Raw genomic sequence first — 22234 nt, forward strand, 5'->3', positions numbered from 1 at the left:
AAGGCCAGGTGGAGGTCAGACAGTCTGTGCTTAGTTAATGTATTTACTTAAAATGCAACTGTAGCAACTGTAATTACAGGATATACAGTATGATAGGACACTGCAGCTATTGTGTTTAGGAGAAGAAAGCTTTTTTGTGTGTCTAAACCTAAAGATTCTGGGTGGGTGTTTTTCATGGCAGTGTTTGGGTGACATCTGAGAACTGTGGTGCACCACTAAACGGAGAAGTCATACCTACAAACACTGATGGCCCATATAGCGGTAGCTATAAACTATTAATGATTATTGGCAAGTCAACTTGAGTTTTTTTTTATAGTTGATTCTTTATATTTTACTGTATATAGCAAGAGTAGGGCTCAGTGCCTTTTATGTCTGGTATTGAATTTAATTGCTTTTTTTTAGGTTACAAATTAGCCTAATTCCTCTTTATTCTTTTGATTCCAAGGATGTTCTGTCTCTCTCACTCCGTTTTTCGGCCAAACCTTCCTCTCCAAACATTTCCTCCGTCTACGCAATTATGGTTTCATTCATATTGCTGCTATTTTCTAATACATCATAAACGCCCTCCCAGCCTTTATCTCCCGCTGTGCAATGCATGATTCAGTCCACACTACAGCACAGCTCGTCCAGTCAATTACAGTCTGAATGGACGTAGTCACAGCGTGGCACCAAACTCACTTTCAATACATCCTGCTTCTTTTCAATACCCTCCTGTCACAGTGATCAAGTACCACCGACTCAAACGAGCAAAAAAACACTCTCCAAGGATAACAAGAGAGGAAGTTGCCCTATCATACATCCGACATGAAGGCTGTTTGTTTGCTTCCTGCGATCAATACTCCCAAAGAGGAACAAACCAGATTAGACTTTCAAATTCAACATTTTTCTTGCCTTCTCAGTTTTGCCTCTGTCTTTCTGTTTTGTTCGTTCCCATGCTAATATCACATTAGGAGACGCGCTTACAGTATGAAAGCCTTAAGCTGGTGTATACTGTACTCTTCATGCACTGTGGAGTCTTAGCCCTTATCTCCCAAGCATGATGAGCATTCCACACTGCCACTGTTGTGTGGACACCTAATGACCCAGCAGCTTTAAAACACAGCGTGTGTATGTGTGTGTGTGTGTGTGTGTGTGTGTGGCCCCATCGCTCAGCATACCAATGACTCGGATCTATAGCGATGTGCATTGACTCATATCCATCCCGGTCATGCATGCGCTGCATACAGCACCCACCTTCACGAAGACGACGGCTCGATTGATAGATTTTCATCAGGAAATTAACTTCATTGCGTAGATGACGGTGCTGATTTCACTGGCCGAGCTGTCGGAACGAGATGTTCTCCTGTGTAAAGGAAGAAAAACAAAGACTGTTTTACTTCAACCTCGAGCTGTTGTGTTTTTTCTGTTTTTTTGTTTGTTTGTTTTTTTTTTGTTTTTTTTGTTTTATTCTGCGCAGTGTCTCTCTGTAGACATTGGTCAGACATCAAATTGATTAGTGTGTTGATTAATTTAAATGGCTTCCAACTGCTGTTCATAGCAGGAAGAATTCCATTTTAGCGTCTGATCTTGCCATGGATAATAATCAGATGTCGCTTTATGTTCACTTCTCTCCCAGAATTGTGAAAATCTGGAAACTTGAATATGAGTAACACGAGATAATTGAAACAGTTTTCCCACTGAGACAATTTATGCACAAAACACAAACTTAGCTGTTTTTACGTGTGAAAGACATTTGCATGTGAGGCTTGTATGAGCTGAAATGAAAGATGGATCTAGCAAGTGTGTTGGGTAACAGGATGCAACGGAGTAATGATCTCGTGCAAACTTACTGACAATGTAATATCCAGAGGGAGAACTCTGAACGCTGTTCCCCCTGTGGCCTCTTTCTGGAGAGTAAAAAGAGCACATACACATTTTTATTGCACTCAGTTTTTCATATAAAGACAGACTGAAGAGGAAGATGGGATTAGATCTTTTTTGGCAGAGGACAGGAAAGAGCAGAAATAAACCGAGTGGCAATCTGAGTGAGTCACGTTGGAGAGCGATGTATTGATATGATTATTTATGGAGATGGCTTGAACAATCAAAGTGCCTCAGGTTTACTTGTACGTCCAAAAATAGACGGTGTATCATCGGGTTGTTTTCTAGTGTTCAATCACAATATGAGAGTCGATATTAATAAAATATTAAACTGAGTCTCCTTTCAGTTACGTAGCTGGGATATAAGGAAAAAGAGAAAAGTGGCCATGGCTTTGTGCTGAGAGGAGTTTGACTGCTGTCCAGTGTTCTTTCATGAAACAAATACCTGATCATAAACAGGCCACCATCCCATTCTAAAACACTCTGTGTAGTGTCTCCCATAATTTATATGGATACATGCAGGTACAATGTGGGATACAAACACTTAACAGGCTTTCTCTTTCTCACAAACTGCACACATACAGGACATGTATCTGGTCAGAGACTTAAAAACTAATAGTGGAATAAAAAAAATAGAGGTGACCCTATCTCAACAACATGACTGTTACATACTTAGCCACATGATCATTAAATAGAGCATAAACATTACCAGACACACTGAAATATCCTTCTCACGATAAATTATGTTTCAATAAAAACCTGTGTTGATGTATTTTCACAGCAGCCATCTGCACTATTTTTAGATTTGTCTCAGAAAAAATCCAAAGGAAACATCTCATACTTAAGGTTAAGTGCTTTGTTTATTGAAATGTACATTTCAAACATAAACACATTTTCTGCCATATAAAACAAAGTGTGATGTTAAAAGAAATTGCCTGGGGCCCATAACTCTAGGCGTGCTGCAGTGAAACGCTCTCCCTGGGGAACGCTGGTTGTTTAGTTTAGTGTCTCCTGTCAGGCCAAGGTATTTCCCGCTGCTCCCCGAAGGCCCTGAATCAATCTGCCTGTTGGATTTGAAGGTGACATTCAGCCTCCCCTCCCTCTGGTCTGGGTATAGGGACTGGGTTTCTTCCTCGTCTTCATTGCTTGTCACCCAGCCCTGTCCCGTGAGACAAGTGTTATGAAAGAAACAGAAACAAAACTGTTTAAAAAAAAATTTTTAAAAAAAAAAAAAAAAAAAAAAAAAGGTAGAGAGAAATTGATTCTTTTGTGTTAAAAAGGATCAAGATCAGTTATTTTAATTTCATTTTTATAAGCCAAACTTGTTGACAGTTTTCACTGTGTTGAAGCCATCCTTTGGGATTTTGTTATTCTAGTGGAGCAGTGGGGAGTATCCACCCTGTGGTACAGCGGATGTGGGACCCATCACTCCACACAGCAATCTGAGCCTTCCTCCTGGGCAGGGTGGAAAGAGCAGAGAGAGAGACCAGAACTGCCCCAGATTCCCTTTTGAAAGTTCCTCCTTTAAGAGCCCGTCCGAAACACTTAACACCCTCATCCACTCTCATTTACGCACGCTGTCACTCACAAATCACCATCTGTTTAGGGTCTGTTTGTTCAGACTGGCAAATGAGAGAAATGTGAGAAGTGCCCAGCTCAGACTGGCCTGTGATAGTCTGCTGTGGGTTAATAGTGATTATGATAACAATGATGATGTTAGTGTAGCTTTACTGCCTCCCCTCATGCTGTTTCTGGGAGAACAAGGCATCCAGGCAACAAAGAGCCCATGGGAGCTGTTCTGAAGAGAAAACAAAGTTTAGGTCCGCTAATTTGAACTGGAACTAAGATGAACTCGAATGAACCGTATCTGACAAACCCAGGAGTGAGACAAGTCCTGCTGTAGCCGACATTCATTAAAGACATGCAGGGCAACTAAATCAAACTCCTGATGTGCTCACTCACTTGTGGGTTAAACCACTTGGGCTGAAGTTGCTTTAAAAATGACATAATCACAAACTGACAGGTCCAGAACAAACAAAGCTCCGCATTCAGAGCTAGAGACTGAATTGTAACTCAAATGCCATGGAGCGTGATTCACCCACGGACCCTTTTGATTGGGCACACAATGATATGCATTCATTTCCATGGAGACTAAACAAACAGAGCGGTTGGTGTCCCTCTTTCCCGATACGAGATAGTTTTACCTCTCCTGACTCGCCTATCAAACCAACCAAGCTATTCCAAAGAAGAAATTCCTGCTCTGGCAAGAAAAATCTATTATTGACCATAAAACTCAACCTCACAGCAATTAAAAAAAAAAGAAATGCAGTTGTGTGTAATTGATTGAGGCTGATTCAGACAGAAAAAAATAATAGTGTTGACAAATGAGCACTTGAGAAATCACAGTTTCTCATTTCCAATGCCAGCATTCAGTCAAATGTTACAGGTAAAGGGTTGTGAGAATGTGGTGCTCAGTGTGTGTTCAGACCTGCCAACCACTCTACATAGACAATTTAACAACCCTCATAAAAACAGGAACATTAAACAAAGCAGGTCCAGATCCACGTCTGTCTCTCATCGACCTTCCTAATCCGTTCCCCATTTGATCCACTTCTCTTGAATGAAAAACGTCCCGGCTTCGCTCTCTCCTGAACCTCTCCCTTTATAAATTTCACCATCTAAATTGCTATCCCTATCAGTGTGTGACACATACAGTCTGCTATGTGAGGGCTGCCTGTTACACAGCCTAGATACCATTATTCATAGCAAGCTGTGTCTTGTAAAACAACACCACAAGAACCTGTCTGAAGCCTGGGCACAATTAATTAAAGAAATAGGCAGATGAACACTGTAATGTGCTGTGTTTTTAACACTGTTGCTTCCTGCCCAATGATGACTTATGCAGAATTTTAACAGAAGTGATCGTGGTGCTTGGTAAGAGTGTGATGATGGCAAAGAATGAGCTAACGCGCATATATTAAATGATCCTGTCATGACAGAAGCTAAACTGTAAGACATCAGGAAAATCATATGCTTCATGCAATCACAATTTATGTCTGTTTCCGTTCTCTTTTCCCCTCCTCCGGTAAGAAAAATTTTCAGTGGCTCCACGCGTGATTCAACTGTAAAGGCCCGTAATCTGCTTCATATGTGATTTCATACAGCAGAGGGTGAGCGAGTGAATGTGTGTGCTTGATTAGGAGGTACCTCTCTTGTTTTGCAGTGAGATTAGGTAATACAAAGCACTTTATGGTTGAAGCACATATTGGAAGCAGCTGCGTTTTCCTGCAGCTGTTCTCGCATTGTCTTTGTTGTGTGTTGAGTATCAGGAAGTCTGTCCAGGTAACCAATAGCCCAACTGTTGCTACCTTCCAAGCTAATAATATAAACCTACGGGTCTGCATGCCTGGATCTGCCTGCTGAATGTAATGAGTTCTTTTGGGATGGCTGCAGTGTCAAGATGTACTGTATGTTCCAGTACAGCAACTGCTGTGCATGCACATGTGTCACTACTTTGCAAAGCGATAGGGCAGTTAATGTCTGTGTGTGTTTGAGAGGGAAGCAAGGAAACATGTCAACAGTCCAAAAAATCCTGCATATGGTTTCATATGGTCTTTACTTACATTAGGTTTCACGTGGAACACATGCAACCTGACCTCTGACCCCTCACACACTCAGTTGTCAGTTTCCTTTTCCTGACACCAGCACCTGGGTGCAGTTTTCCACTTTACACTTTTTCACCCCGGGGGGTATCCTTTTGTGTGTGTGTGTGTGTGTGTGTGTGTGTGTGTGTGTGTGTGTGTGTGTGTGTGTGTGTGTGTGTGTGTGTGTGTGTGTCTACACATGTGTATATGTGTGTGTGTGGGTATATGTACACATGGTGTAGGCCCCTAGTGTCCGGTTCTGGAGCTGGTAACATGGTCACTGATTGGAGCTCATTAGTAAGTTGTCCTTCAGAGGACTAAAAGAGTGTTTGTGTGTGTGTGTGCGTCGTGTGTGTGTGCCTCTGAATTGCTGTACTTTGAAGTTGTCCCATATACCATCATAAAATAGAAAAGAGTTGTAACTATAGAAACAACGAAGTTCTGCATAAAGGATATATATTTTTATGCTAGCTAGCAAGAAAGGCTACAACACCTCCATTTCAAGCCTTATTAGTCTGTCTATTTTTATGAACCTAAAATGATGCTTAAAAAGCTTTCCACTTTTTAAATTTGTGAAAAACACATCAAATTGCATAAATTCCACTACAATGGAAAGCTTTGACAGCAGTTAGCGTTGCTGTTACTCTGTTGAGCTAATTACCTTTTACTAGGACTGATTTTGCAGTTTTTTTCTACATTAAGTTATGAATGAATTTAGCTACTACCTGATGTAGATATGTGGGAAGACAAAGTGCATTGCCATGGTGTTGGTTAATCAAAATGTATACTGTTCAGTTACAAATACAGCTGGGGAAAGGAAGAAACATTCAGAAAAAGTATGTGAACCCTTTGGAATCCATTGATTGGTCATAAAATGTCATCTAAGTCACAAGACAATAGACAAACACAGTGTGCTTAAACCAATACCACACAATTATAATCTTGTGTGTAAGTAAGCAAACTTTAATATTCATTGAATTTAATAACTGGTGAAACCTCTTTTGGCAGCAGTAACCTTAAACAAGCTCTTTCAGTAGCTGCTGATCGATGAGGTTTTCATGTTGGTATGCAGTGCCCTTTCTACACCATACTTAGTGCTGCATATTCTTCAACAATTCAACCTTCAACAATTCAACCTCAGTCCATAAAACATTTTCCCATTAGTGTTGTTTAGAGTCAAGCTGCTCTTTGGCAAATTTCAGGGGAGCAGTGATGTTTTCTTGAAGAGTAGCAGCTTCCTCCATGGTGTCCGTAGCAGGACGCCACGCTCCATGCAGCCACGCACCGTGATTTTGCAAGTGGTCGACTCATGAACAGAGATATTTATCAGCTCCGATGATTCCTCTAAGCCTTTAGCTGTTTCTTTGTTATGTAACTGTTCATTCTGTGTTGTGCTTTTGGAGTCATCTTAACTGGACGTTCACTTCTAGGGAGAGTAGCAACAGGGCTAAATCACAGTGTGTCAGACTGTGGGTGAATATCTAAACTCTTGGAGACGACTGTATAAACCTTTCAGTTTGATGAAACCAACAATTTTTGATCGTAAGTCTTCTGGGATCTCTTTTTTTGCGAGGCGTGGTTCACATCAGCAGATGTTTCTTGTGAATATCAAACTAAAAATGTTTGAGTGTTTTTTTTATAAGTCAAAGTAGCTTTAACCCACATGTCCAATCTTGTTTAATTGACTGGACTCTGGGTTTAATACCTCCTGACATCTGTTAGCTTTTGTTGATGTCATTAGCCGAGGGGTTCACATACTTTTTCCAACCTACACTCTAAATGTTTGAATTATGTTTTCACTATGGACAAGAACAATATATAATTCATGTTCATAATTGTAACTTGGATGAAGATTTGATCATATTTTTTAACTTGTACATAAATGGAGATACTTCCCAAGGGTTCACTTACCTTTTCATGCCGATATAGTTTAACTAAGGCTAGTCGTGGCTACCTCCCCCCAGATAGCTTTAGCTTGATATGGTGCTTTGAGACTAGAAAGTAAGACATATGCAGCCTGCGAGACGGAATGAAAACAAAACATACATCACGCTTTCTCATTTATGTATCTTAATGTAATGAAGCGTGGTGGAAGTGGAGGATGTCAAATTCCTGCCTTGTACAGACGTAGCATTTGCTTTGCTAAATCAAACAGTGAAACGAAGACAAAATGATGATCCTCAAAATGTTATTTTTCAATTGGATGCTGAACCAGAACATCTCAGATTTTAATCAAAGCATCAATTGTGTGGCCATGCCCGCACAAATAAACACTTTGTACTGGCTGAATCCCAGTCATAGGTGTGTGCATTTACAATCTCACAATCTGACACAAACACACACTCACACACAGGACCATCTCGAGTGGATCTGGCTGAAATCTTCGGAACATTATGTCCCCGTGAATTATGGTTTTAATGCTTCATCCGTTCCCATTAGGCTATCCATCACACCAGGGCTCACTTAGTCATGGAGCACTCTCATCAAGGGGGAGAAGGGCGAGGGGAGACGGGGAGAGATGCACATGAATGAGTGGGAGAGGCAGAGAGATGGAGCAAAGAATTGAGAGAAGAGTGGAAAGGAATGGCAGAATGGTGAAGAAAATGGTGGGGGGGGGCATGTAGATGAGTGGTTGTAAAGGAAGGCATTAAAGAGAGGTGGGATGCTAGGGGGAGAGATGTTGATATGACCTGGAGGGAGATAGAATGTGTGGATAAACTGGACGAGCAACAGCGGCGGTGGAGAGACAGGGGCAGAGACAAAGTCATTTAGACAGATTGATGGTGATGAGGGAGGGCCTGAGATCTCTCCAATACTGATAACCACTCACAACTGCTCTGACTGAGAAAAAGGGGCCGTGTGTGGTTCTGTGGCTGTTTGTTTTTCCTCATTTACTCATTGTGTGGGTCCCTTGCTACAAAAGCAGCTCTGGAAAAAAAGTGGCTTTGACATCAGGTGGGATCCAAACAGTATTAAAACACAACATTGACCTGTTTAGACTTGCATGAACTAAAACACCAATTTCAGCACTGCCTCTGAATTCAGGTCTAGGTCCCAGGTTGAAATGAGTCAGTTTCCATTTGGTGGGAGGCAAAGGAAGGAGAGAAAATGTTCTATTAAAGTAAATAATTGTATGCTCAAACATACAATTACACACACATAAATGTGTCCTCTAATGCAAGAACATTGTAATAACATGTGCCGTTGTCTCTGGCCCTCTATCAAACATGTTCTTAACCCTCTTGTAGCTTAACTGCGTTGATTGAATATTGATTTGCATGAGTCTGTATGACTGCATACCTCCTTTATATAAAACTGTGTTTTTTCCATGACCAGTTTTCCTTTTGTAATCTTAGGGACAAATTACATTCTTGGAGTGAATACAGATTTTACTTATGCAAACAGGTATTATTTCCAAACAGCCTTGATAGTAGACCTTGTATTTTTTTTTCTTTAAAGAACAGCATATCTCTTATTTGTTTGCCTGACAATCAAGTGCACAGGAAAATTATATTTTCATGTCAGCTATGCATAGTATCTCAATTTTACCTTAGTCCCAGCTGCTTTTATTCTTATAAATTTAAAAAGCCTTTTTTTTTTACTTTGTTATACAACTTTAAATTCATTGCACATCTCCTATGCAACACAGAGAATCAACAATATTACAGAAACATGTAGAGTTTAGTGAACTAGAAACACTCACTATTTTACGATTCAGTGTACTGCATGCCAGGCCACCCACATCTTTATATGGAGGAAGTGCTAATTCAGATGAAGTGTTAAAGTAAAATGTTGTCATCAATATGGATGACTGGCCACAGAGGGTTTCAATCAACCACATGGTATGAGAGGAAAAGCAATGGCAACTCTGTCCAAAATGTCAATGACAAATGTTCAGCGCAGGAGCTCTGAAGGTTGCATGTTATTGGGAGAAGAGGGGGGAATGACAAGGAATGAAAGAGTGTAAGATAAAGAGACTGATGAAGCTGGACAGGAGACAGAAAAGGGGAATGGTCAGTGATAACGCAAATGAAGACAAGTAGAAGAGCTGAAGAGTTCACAGAGTCCAAAAGAAGGAAGAAGTTGGCTGGGGTGTAAGAGGACACAAAGCCGAAAGTTGCTTTTAAAGGTTGAAACTAACAAGTCTTATCATACAAGATCTGCCTGAGGGATGGGATGAGAATCCTTCACAGTGGAGTCTGAACAAGGAGAGGAGTAGGATATGATGGGAATGTTACAGCTAGTCTCTTTCATAGAAACCTGTGTGGACAAAGATGGAAAACAGGAGATGCAGGAAGCCATATGTTCAACCTGGCTGGCTGTGCTCCTTCCTGAGCACCTACAGACAAACACTGTTCTCAAAGTTAAACACCAGCTCTTGTCTCAGTTGTGTTTATTTATTAACCATGTGTTGAAGTAAGAAAAGGGATGTAGTTATGTTTAGCCTGAACTAACTGATCAATTTGTGAAGAGCATTTTCCATTAATTACCACACACCCCGGGAAAAGTCAAGTACAAAACCCAGAATACTGCTTGATATTAAGCCGGCCATGTAGCATCTGGTGTTACTCAGAGACTAGAAAGTAAGACATATGCAGCCTGCGAGACGGATAGAAAACAAAACATACATCACGCTTTCTCATTTATGTATCTTAATGTAATGAAGCGTGGTGGAAGTGGAGGATGTCAAATTCCTGCCTTGTACAGACGTAGCATTTGCTTTGCTAAATCAAACAGTGAAACGAAGACAAAATGATGATCCTCAAAATGTTATTTTTCAATTGGATGCTGAACCAGAACATCTCAGATTTTAATCAAAGCATCAATTGTGTGGCCATGCCCGCACAAATAAACACTTTGTACTGGCTGAATCCCAGTCATAGGTGTGTGCATTTACAATCTCACAATCTGACACAAACACACACTCACACACAGGACCATCTCGAGTGGATCTGGCTGAAATCTTCGGAACATTATGTCCCCGTGAATTATGGTTTTAATGCTTCATCCGTTCCCATTAGGCTATCCATCACACCAGGGCTCACTTAGTCATGGAGCACTCTCATCAAGGGGGAGAAGGGCGAGGGGAGACGGGGAGAGATGCACATGAATGAGTGGGAGAGGCAGAGAGATGGAGCAAAGAATTGAGAGAAGAGTGGAAAGGAATGGCAGAATGGTGAAGAAAATGGTGGGGGGGGGCATGTAGATGAGTGGTTGTAAAGGAAGGCATTAAAGAGAGGTGGGATGCTAGGGGGAGAGATGTTGATATGACCTGGAGGGAGATAGAATGTGTGGATAAACTGGACGAGCAACAGCGGCGGTGGAGAGACAGGGGCAGAGACAAAGTCATTTAGACAGATTGATGGTGATGAGGGAGGGCCTGAGATCTCTCCAATACTGATAACCACTCACAACTGCTCTGACTGAGAAAAAGGGGCCGTGTGTGGTTCTGTGGCTGTTTGTTTTTCCTCATTTACTCATTGTGTGGGTCCCTTGCTACNAGCGGCGGTGGAGAGACAGGGGCAGAGACAAAGTCATTTAGACAGATTGATGGTGATGAGGGAGGGCCTGAGATCTCTCCAATACTGATAACCACTCACAACTGCTCTGACTGAGAAAAAGGGGCCGTGTGTGGTTCTGTGGCTGTTTGTTTTTCCTCATTTACTCATTGTGTGGGTCCCTTGCTACAAAAGCAGCTCTGGAAAAAAAGTGGCTTTGACATCAGGTGGGATCCAAACAGTATTAAAACACAACATTGACCTGTTTAGACTTGCATGAACTAAAACACCAATTTCAGCACTGCCTCTGAATTCAGGTCTAGGTCCCAGGTTGAAATGAGTCAGTTTCCATTTGGTGGGAGGCAAAGGAAGGAGAGAAAATGTTCTATTAAAGTAAATAATTGTATGCTCAAACATACAATTACACACACATAAATGTGTCCTCTAATGCAAGAACATTGTAATAACATGTGCCGTTGTCTCTGGCCCTCTATCAAACATGTTCTTAACCCTCTTGTAGCTTAACTGCGTTGATTGAATATTGATTTGCATGAGTCTGTATGACTGCATACCTCCTTTATATAAAACTGTGTTTTTTCCATGACCAGTTTTCCTTTTGTAATCTTAGGGACAAATTACATTCTTGGAGTGAATACAGATTTTACTTATGCAAACAGGTATTATTTCCAAACAGCCTTGATAGTAGACCTTGTATTTTTTTTTCTTTAAAGAACAGCATATCTCTTATTTGTTTGCCTGACAATCAAGTGCACAGGAAAATTATATTTTCATGTCAGCTATGCATAGTATCTCAATTTTACCTTAGTCCCAGCTGCTTTTATTCTTATAAATTTAAAAAGCCTTTTTTTTTTACTTTGTTATACAACTTTAAATTCATTGCACATCTCCTATGCAACACAGAGAATCAACAATATTACAGAAACATGTAGAGTTTAGTGAACTAGAAACACTCACTATTTTACGATTCAGTGTACTGCATGCCAGGCCACCCACATCTTTATATGGAGGAAGTGCTAATTCAGATGAAGTGTTAAAGTAAAATGTTGTCATCAATATGGATGACTGGCCACAGAGGGTTTCAATCAACCACATGGTATGAGAGGAAAAGCAATGGCAACTCTGTCCAAAATGTCAATGACAAATGTTCAGCGCAGGAGCTCTGAAGGTTGCATGTTATTGGGAGAAGAGGGGGGAATGACAAGGAATGAAAGAGTGTAAGATAAAGAGACTGATGAAGCTGGACAGGAGACAGAAAAGGGGAATGGTCAGTGATAACGCAAATGAAGACAAGTAGAAGAGCTGAAGAGTTCACAGAGTCCAAAAGAAGGAAGAAGTTGGCTGGGGTGTAAGAGGACACAAAGCCGAAAGTTGCTTTTAAAGGTTGAAACTAACAAGTCTTATCATACAAGATCTGCCTGAGGGATGGGATGAGAATCCTTCACAGTGGAGTCTGAACAAGGAGAGGAGTAGGATATGATGGGAATGTTACAGCTAGTCTCTTTCATAGAAACCTGTGTGGACAAAGATGGAAAACAGGAGATGCAGGAAGCCATATGTTCAACCTGGCTGGCTGTGCTCCTTCCTGAGCACCTACAGACAAACACTGTTCTCAAAGTTAAACACCAGCTCTTGTCTCAGTTGTGTTTATTTATTAACCATGTGTTGAAGTAAGAAAAGGGATGTAGTTATGTTTAGCCTGAACTAACTGATCAATTTGTGAAGAGCATTTTCCATTAATTACCACACACCCCGGGAAAAGTCAAGTACAAAACCCAGAATACTGCTTGATATTAAGCCGGCCATGTAGCATCTGGTGTTACTCAAGAGGCTGAATGTGCGTGTGTGCGTGTGTGTGTGTGTGTGTGTGTGTGTATATGTGTGAGAGAGAGAGTGTGAGTGTGTGTGTGAGAGAGAGAGAGTGTGTGTGTGTGTGTATCTGTGTGTACATGTGTGTATGTGTGTGTTGTTTGGGAAATGTTGGTTATTAGCCAGTTTAAATGGCTTTACATAGAAATTGAATGTCAGACAATGTCAGCATGGGATCTGGGGCAACTCATTGAAAGTCTGAGGGTGAATTTATGTGTTTAACCAGGTGCAGTGTGTGTCTCTGGATAGGTGATTTTAATTTTAATACACAATATTTTATATTTGAGCTTGATGGTTTTCCAACTGTACTCTATTTGTCAGTAGTATTTTATATCATACATTACAAAGTAATCATTTCTAATTTATAAGTTGGACCAAAACCACCAGAGTATTTGTAGTGGGTCCAGATGACTAAACCAGAACCTTCTGTTCTTGTTTTGGCCTCATGGAGACTGTAGACAACTGGCAGGCTTGACTTACATGTATATGATCATGTAGGCGAGATTTAATTTGATGTTTTCTTGTTGGTTTCAGACAAATAAAAAACAGATCCCACACATGAAAAACTTCATAAGAGCCAGATGTAGCCAATTGCAACACACATTCTCAGAATTAAACAAATATGATGTGTAGTTTTATTGGCTTTGTGTCCAGCCTATTTTAGTGCTTCTGTGGATAAGTTGGCATTCATACTTTGATAACTACATGCTAAGGTGCACTATTATGAATTTGTTGGCCCCTTGGGTGTAGCATGGCGAGCTGTAAACACAACACTGATGTATCACCTAACAGCATAAAACTTTAGTAAAAAATGCCTATCTTCAACTTTAACAAACATGGTGCAGCATTAGCATTTATTTGGAGTTAGTCCAATATTCACTCTCCTTTTAGCTCTGTTTTGGTCTCCACCAACTCCTGAGGGAAATATGTGGCTAGTTCACCAGCTAGCCTCCACCTTTGCCTGTCTGCATTTTGGTGCTGTGCAAGAAGCACACAGTGGCTTTAGTAGGGTGTTTTTGCTAAGAACAGTTGTGGCCAGAAACAAGGTTCATCAGAGTTTTGGGCCATAAAACCAAAACAACCAGCTGAATGATGCTAAAATTCTCTGTAGAGATGAAGAAAATTGCAATCTGGTGATTAGTCACTGTGGGTTTGTCACTAGGAGAAACCCCTTTTTATGTTAGACATAGTTATTTGATCTATTGTTAATATAAAAAATATTGATGAATGCATCTTTAAAGTTTATCTGAAATATATTTTAGTGAGTGAACATGATTGGATTTTGGGTGTATTCTTGCCAGAGGTGCTGTTAGGGTGGACTGAATGGCTGAGAAAGCCCCAAAAAAAACATGCCAGGGATCATATATTTATTGTCAGGGTTGGTTTTGAAGTGTTGATTTGTATATTTTTTGGAAACTGTTCTTCTGTTCTCTAATTTACCCCAAGATATGTTGGCTCATATCTGTCACTGGAGGACCTGGCAGCCAGTTGGACGCATTTCTATTTTGTCAAATTGTTCAATGGTCAAATTGAGAGATTACCTGGACCATCGTGGACTCATTTTTTCTTTAAAATGTGTGTGAAAAAGAGAGGATAAATGCGAGTGTGTGGATAAGAGCTTGTGCCTTCTGCTTGTAAAAATGAATCATGCTCAGCTTTATTCTTAGCCTAATCCAATTCAGAGCTGATGTTAGAATATCACAGCAGGCGTAAGATTTAATTACAGTTCTCTTTAACAGTTTAAATGTGACATTGTTAACAATCCATTTGTGCATGCCATCCAGATGTAATACAATAATTATCATACATCTTTGCCATTTAATAAATTTATATTTTATAACTTTAATGCAGAAATTGACTCTCAAGTTTATAATCTATTTTACTTGTAAATGAACCTGAAGCCATTTTATGAGACAGATATTAAACATGGATAAAAATAGAGAGCTTAATTTCATTAGACTTTCCATCTCAAATCAAATTTATTTCCTGTGTGCCTGTGTGCTGTGTGTGTGTGTGTGTGTGTGTGTGTGTGTGTGTGTGTGTGTGTGTGTGTGTGTGTGTGTGTGTGTGTGTGTGTGTGTGTGTGTGTCACTTAACATACTCACTGCAGTCCATCCCTGACCCGTGTGGATAGATCTTGACAGGAACTACCATAGAAAGAACTGTTTAAAAGGGAATCTCTTCCTGAGATGTTTTGTTTTGCTTTCTTTTTCTCTAAAACAATATGCAAAGATGCATTGTTTTTAGCTCATTATCTCTCAGACTCTGACACATGGGAATGTGTCTTTGTTTCGACCACTCCTGTCCAACAGGGGCCACATATACAGTCCTCTTTGGATTTCGGTTTTAATCAGTATCCAGAGCTCATCGTGGAGCTGCTTAAGCCCTTGTGATGGTGGGAATACTAACAGGTAAAACTGAACTGTGACCATTCCCATGACAAGGGAATTACCAGCAGTCTATATTTTAATAACACATGCTTTTTGTCCAACCTCCTTTTTAAAGCTGCCCTTTAAAAGTTTTATTTTGTTCTTTGACCAGTTACCGAACAGTTTCCTATTTACTCATCCAGCAGGTACAAAACAACATTCATTTAGCGTTAGCTCATTACTAATTTTATCTGGGCTATTTGGTGAAAAGTAGGTTCATCAGAGCTTTTATTTAACTGAAAACAGCTGGAAAAGCGGTTGACGAGAGTGGTGAGACTAAACCAAAACAAGAACATTGCAGGTTGTAAAACCAAAATACTGAGCTGAAAGACGCTAAAATGCTCAATCGAGCTGGGGGGAAATGCGGTCATTCGTCATTTTTATATAGAATATTGATTAGTGTAACTGTAAATATTTAAGTCTGACATTAAATTTTAGTTTTTTCTTCTACTTCTACTTGTCCTTTCTTCTCTTGCTGTCTTCTTTCTCTCGTTTTCTTTTGAGATTCTTTTAGTGTGTGAAAGTAACCTGTGCATTTATTGCAGTGTATGTGTCTACTGTATATGGGCTGTTTGTGATTTTGTGTGTGCATGCCTGTGTGTGCATGAGAAAGGGAGAGAAATGGAAGGACAAGTGTATTATGCTCTTGTAAAAACATGTCAAATGACTGTACGAAGAACTCCTTAAACTCTTAGGTGCAGGAAATCATCTTGATTACAGCAAGCCTGCATGAAATTGTCCTGTCTCCTTTTATGTTACGGCAGCATCTCACCACAACAGCGTCACATTTATCGTCTTAAATGCAGTAATTAATTAATTGCTTAATTTAAATAGGTTTTAATAATATTGCTGAAAATACACATAGTACATATAAAATGTCATCTATGGCTTTGTGGGATAACATGCAGCAGGGACAATGCCCTCTTTCTGTCTCACATACACATATTTGAAACTGAGCAGACATAGCTGAATCCTGGTGGATCCCTTTAAGTCATTCTTTTGGATCATCCAGGGGGCACAGAGCTGGGCTGTATATGACCATTGTTCGGTTGTCTTAGCTCATTTTGGCTGCAGGGTGTTTTGAGACTATTTTGGCCATCACTCCATTGTGAATGTATTTTTGATTTATTTTGCATTCCATCAACAAAACAGTGTCTGAGCAGTGCATGGTTGTCAGCCTAACACAACATTTTTCTCCCATTTTTCAGGAGGAGGGTATTGTGGGTCCAAAACACCCCCAGCCTGTAACCCAGACTACTTCTTGGCTGACCTGTAGGAAATAGTGTAGACAGCAAACAGTGGGGTGTTCTCTGTTCGATAGAGGCAGGGTAAAGGGGAGTTAAGGTTAGCTCACTGCTACTGAGTTTGGCTTCTCCACAAGAAAACAGTGGTACATATTTGTAAGGCACAATGTCTGATACTATATTTCACATTTTAAATCACACTTTTAAGACCCTTTTAGTGACTTTCTTTTTTTTTTCAAAAAAGCAGCCTACAACATATCCAGTGACTTTTTGGGCAGACTTTATCTTCATTTGAGGAGAGACACTAACATTTCTCAATGAATGTGCTATAATGTTTCTCATCTGGCTGTTGCTCCTGGACTGAGCGTGTTCAGTGAGTGGGGGAGGGCAGCAACACATTCAGTTGACCAATCAGCAGCCAGAAAGAATGAATGAGCGGTAAACGTGCCTAAACGACTGAATGCTGATCCCCATTGCTTTTCAGGGTAGATGACTCCTTTGTTTTTCTCATAGTTAAATTAAACTTCAATTTAACTTGAATATTTAAATGGAAATTCTTTGTCAAAGTAAAAAGTTTTCTAGACTAGAGTTCATTCAAGTGTGTGGATCCTCTCACAGTAGCCCATTTAAAAAGCTTTTGAAATTAGAGGTAGATTTAGATGCATATTGATGCAATATCAGCTTGAAAAATAATAGCTAATGAAGCTAGTTACGTCTAGTTTGACTTAATTTGTATTGAATAACTATATGTAAATATGCTAGGTACATAAAGATGTCACTGATATGCAAATCGGCCTTTGACGTCATCAAGTGCCATCTGGCAACTTTTGGAGCAGGTTTTATCTTGAACCTTTTTTCATCTTAGAGCTACTCATATCTTATATTACTTGAATTCACAGAATGTATCAAAACACTGAAATTAACCAGCTAAATTAAGCTACTTCTTGTAAATACATATATCACATGTCAATAGCCAAAACTCCCATCTTAAATTCACATCGATCAGTGAGGTGTATGTTCTGTATCCATATATTTAAATTTTCAATATGTCAAGCTCACATATATCAAAGCATCTTGAATTCACATTAATGTCAGAGTTAACATTACTGTTTTTTGCTTCTTCTTTTTTTCTTAAACTCATTTCCTGTATCCACATATCAATGTATCACACATCATAGCCATTCACTTGTCTTTGCTTGTAACTGTAGGTGCAGGTGATTCACTTTCTCTGTCACATCTGTCAGGAACACAAGATCAGACAGCCACCCAGCGTCAGACAATCGTGTAGTGTCCTCCTCCCTCGGTTTCATGAAATTCTTGATTTCCTTCAGCAAGGGAAAAAAGCTCTGTAGTACCTTACCCCTGCTCAGACATCTGACGTCTGTGTGGAGGAGCGAGATCACCATACTCAGCAGACAGTTCCTCAAAAAACAGTTTGAAGCTTCTCTGTCGTTTGGCCTTTGCTCGAATGGAGTTGATCATCTTAACAACTGTTCCTTACATATCATATAAGCATGCACCAGCACAAAATGTGTAACACATGCAGCAGCATAATCCCTAAAAAGCCTAAAATCATTACTTAAACATAATCTGCCTGTTTCCAGTTTAGATATGAAACACATGTACTATGATAACTTGGATTTACTGTTTCTTATTTATGATGTTTGAAGTTCTTGCACAAATAACTCAAATTGGATTTAAAGACCCCATAGCCTCATACCAGACCACTTCCATAGGCCAATATATTTCACCAGTTGTTAGCTCAAAACGGCATGTCATTGCCAGAAAACTTAAATCAACTTCAAGGGAGGCTGAGAAAACGTGTGGAGGATACAACTCTAATATGTTGCTACCATAATAATGTCAAAACATGAAATATTTGTATGTGTTAGCCAATGCAAACACATTAAAGCAGTATTAACAATCTGCTTCGTGAGACCATCTTTGATCCCCTTCATCCTTTATCTTTGGTAGTGGCGGTGGTGCGGCGCAGTTCTGGCCTTTAGTCCGACATTCGATGTGTGCCATGCTTTGTTGCTTAGAAACCCCTCATGTGGCTCCGACTGGGGTCAGCGGCTGCTAAACGGTGTGTTTTTTTTAATCTCCGCAGAAGTCATCGCTTTGTCAGCCTGTGACTCTGGGCCAGTTCTCACTGTGCAGCTGGGTCTCGCCACTACATCAGGTTCAGCTCAGGTAGCAGGCGCAGTGAGAAGCGCTGGATCAGACTCTCACTGACTTGCACTACAAGATTGGTGCTTTGAAAGTGGAAAATGCACAAACGGATGGAGATTTTCACTCGAGTCTTCCGGGATCAAAGTCACTGAAGAGAGAGGAAAGTGTGAAGGCATGATCATATGTGAACGTTTATCTCACACAGACACGCACACACCCTCAAATCTACTGTTAGCTCTGTGATTGACAACCAAACGACACAGCAAAATGTCTCCATCCGCTGAATTCCCCAATAATTTAACATGTCAAAGACGCTTCAACCTCCAAATGACTGGAGAGATTTTCACGCCGAGAGAATAACCACGAAACACCCATAATGAATATGTTTTATACCAGACAGTCTAATATCCTCTGCCTGTATATCATCAGCCTGTCAGTGTACCTCTCCTCCCTCTGCCCTGACTGTAAACTGTGCCTTTTCAATGGAAGAAGGCCTGACACACTACAGGCTTCGGGGCAGCTTCAAACCCTGCTGCGTTGTTCATGACCTCCTCTGTTATCACTTCACCGCTACTCCTCACACCTGCACTCAAGAATAATATTTACCCTGTCTGTCATCATCATCATGGTGGGTGTGTGTGTTTGTGTGTGTGTGTGTGTCTTCCTGTCTTTGAGTTAGACGTTAATGATGACTTCCAAATGAAAGAGAGGGAACGGACACGGCCTGTCTGCTTTTCCTGAGAAAACTCAGTTTCACACAGAGAGCTTGAATACCAGTGCAGAACGAAAAACTCCCTGGTCACTCATAATATTTCAATTAGGCGCTACTTCTATGCATGAGCGTGCATATGCATGTGTGTAAATGTGTGTGCTTGCTTCGCTCTGTTTTGTGCATTTATGTGCAGGCCAGATAATAACTGGGTGGCTATCTGAGGTGAGGAGGTGTGATGATCACTTTGCGTGGCATGTTGCCTCCTACCTCTCTCGGTAAGCTATGAGAAATATGCCATCCACTCGTGAAACAAGATGCGATTGCTTGCCTTCAGAAAAATAACAGTTAAGTCATATTCCTCTGAGAAATTAAACATGAGCAGGGAAGGAGAGAGATTCAGGGGGACTGGGAGAATGGAGAGAGGCCAATATTTTCTTTGTCTGTTTTTCGAGGTTTGAGGAGGCTGGGGAATCGTTCGTAATGAGAAAGACAACAACTGGAGGATGATTCTTTTCAGTTTTCACCCGTGAGAAGATCAGCACAGCAGGTTTTTGGATATAGACACGTTTTCATGCATTTGATCCGTCAGTTTTTCAGTGATTTAATCTGCTTGTGCTCTCACTGTTTTTAACCAGTTTTGTGTCTGAAATTTTGATGTGAAAACGCAAAATCAAAGAAGGTAGAACTGGCACACGTTGGCAGATTTTCAGATAAACAAGAGAGCAGCACATTTTAGTCAGGCATAGTAAATGTGTGTCAGACAGTTGCCTGAAAGACTGTTTGATGGTTTATGTTCACTGAAGGTGACCTACTAGAATTGTTTAAAGCCATTGTTCAACATTTTGGGAAGGATGTTTACTTGCTTCTTTTGCCTACATGACAAGATCAGTACCACTCTCCTATCTGTCTATTCAGTCTGAAACTAGAGCCAGGCAGCAGCCAGTTAGTTTAGCTTAGCATAAAGACTGGACACAGGGAGGAAAAAGCTTGCTTGGCTCAGTGTGGAAGGTAAGAAAATCGGCTTACCGCCACCTCTTAAGATCACTAGTTAAAACACTATATCTCTTCAGACAGAGCCAGACTACCTGTTTCCACTTATTTCCAGTCTTTATGCTAAGCTAAACGACGGGCTGTAGTTTCATATTCAGCGTGCAGACATGAGAGGGGTATCAATCTGCTTATATCATTCACTGTCAAACTATACTTTGAACAGATGTAATTTACATTTTCTCTGTTTCTAGATTATTATTTTAATTATAACTGTCAGACATTTGCAGTTTTTTTTCACCAGTCAAGATGAACTCACACCATACCAACACTACATAACTGTACAGTAGACTGATATAAACACAGTATATCCATATGTAAATTGCATATAAAATATAATAATAAGAAAGATTACATGTGAGATTAATTTCCATAAAGACAACTTACATGTTTGACAACGTAAAGCCTTAAAATCCATGTGTCAGCTCTTTTTTAATCACTGTGTACATTTCTTTGATCAAGTACACGCTGCATCAAAGGGTTAATACAATCTAAGCTCTTCCTTGATGTTGCAATTTTCAACTGCTTAAGGGAAGTGACTCATAAGGATTACAAGAAACTACTATTTTGTCATTTGGATTTGCAGAACTTTGCTGACATTGTCACTTTTGAAACGTACTTGTTGGAAGTGGCACTGAGGCAAACACTTCACAGTTCACTAGAGCATAATGAATTAGAAGACCATTAACAATGCCCGTCCGTGGTCCCTGCAAAATGCAGATTTAGTGCACTCTGTTTGAGTACTACTACCCACAGCACTGCTCTCACTATATTTATATCACTATGATAATCTGATTGCTTTGGTGTTGAGTAGAAAACATACAAGTGGACAAAATTACAGAAACACAGCAGATTATAATTCAGAGCTATTGACTATTACCAATCTTTTTTGTAAAATATGATTAATACCAGGCAGTAGTTAATATTTAATCCCTTTGGCTAAAGTATGAAAAAGGCAATAATAGTTTTGGAGTGTGATAAATGCTGTAAGTGAAAATGTGCAGAACAAATACAGTACTGAAGCCACCACTGAGCTGGTTTCCTAATTTGTTGTTTATAGGGGTCTGCACTTCCCTGTTGTGTGCAATAAATCTCAATTTACAAATAAATGCATCTCCTCTCAGCATCCTCAGTACTGTCTTTATCATCCCTGAGGAGAGCAAATGTGAAATCCCCCATTTGTTGCAGCAGAGGCCTCCATAGCAACCACCCACCTCTGCAGAGGGGCATCTGATAATGTGTATTTGCTGCCATCTAGTGGACGAATGTAATTGCTTTATTCGGTGTAATACAGGTTGTGTGCAATAGGGGTCAGTATAAGGTCATTTTTCACATTTGCATGAGTTTTGTTTATTCAGCCTCAACATGACACTTTTTTTATTACTGTGGGAACTAACCTGCGTTGTGTAAAATGACCACTAGATGTCAGTAAGTGGCTCAGTTTGCATGGGCCTTTGAAGCATGAATAGTGGGAGTGGTGATCAGGTGCATTATTGGCTATCTCTCAGTTATCATAGGAGATGCTGTAAACAGATTTTGTTGACAAAGTGAATACTGTCTCTCCTCCTCCTCCTTCTCCTCCTCCTCCTCCCTGATTGAATCTATTTAATTTACCTTTTATCTGCTGAGGATGTCTCCAGTTCTCTCATCAATGCAGAAGAACACTCACCTGAAAATATGTTTAGAGATGTTTACACCTCCATGCAAATGATGGCCTCAGGGTAGGAAGAAAACCCAACAA

This window comes from Seriola dumerili, unplaced genomic scaffold, assembly GCF_002260705.1.
Source record: "Seriola dumerili isolate Sdu_G_001 unplaced genomic scaffold, Sdu_1.0 BDQW01000110.1, whole genome shotgun sequence".
Lineage (NCBI taxonomy): Eukaryota > Metazoa > Chordata > Actinopteri > Carangiformes > Carangidae > Seriola > Seriola dumerili.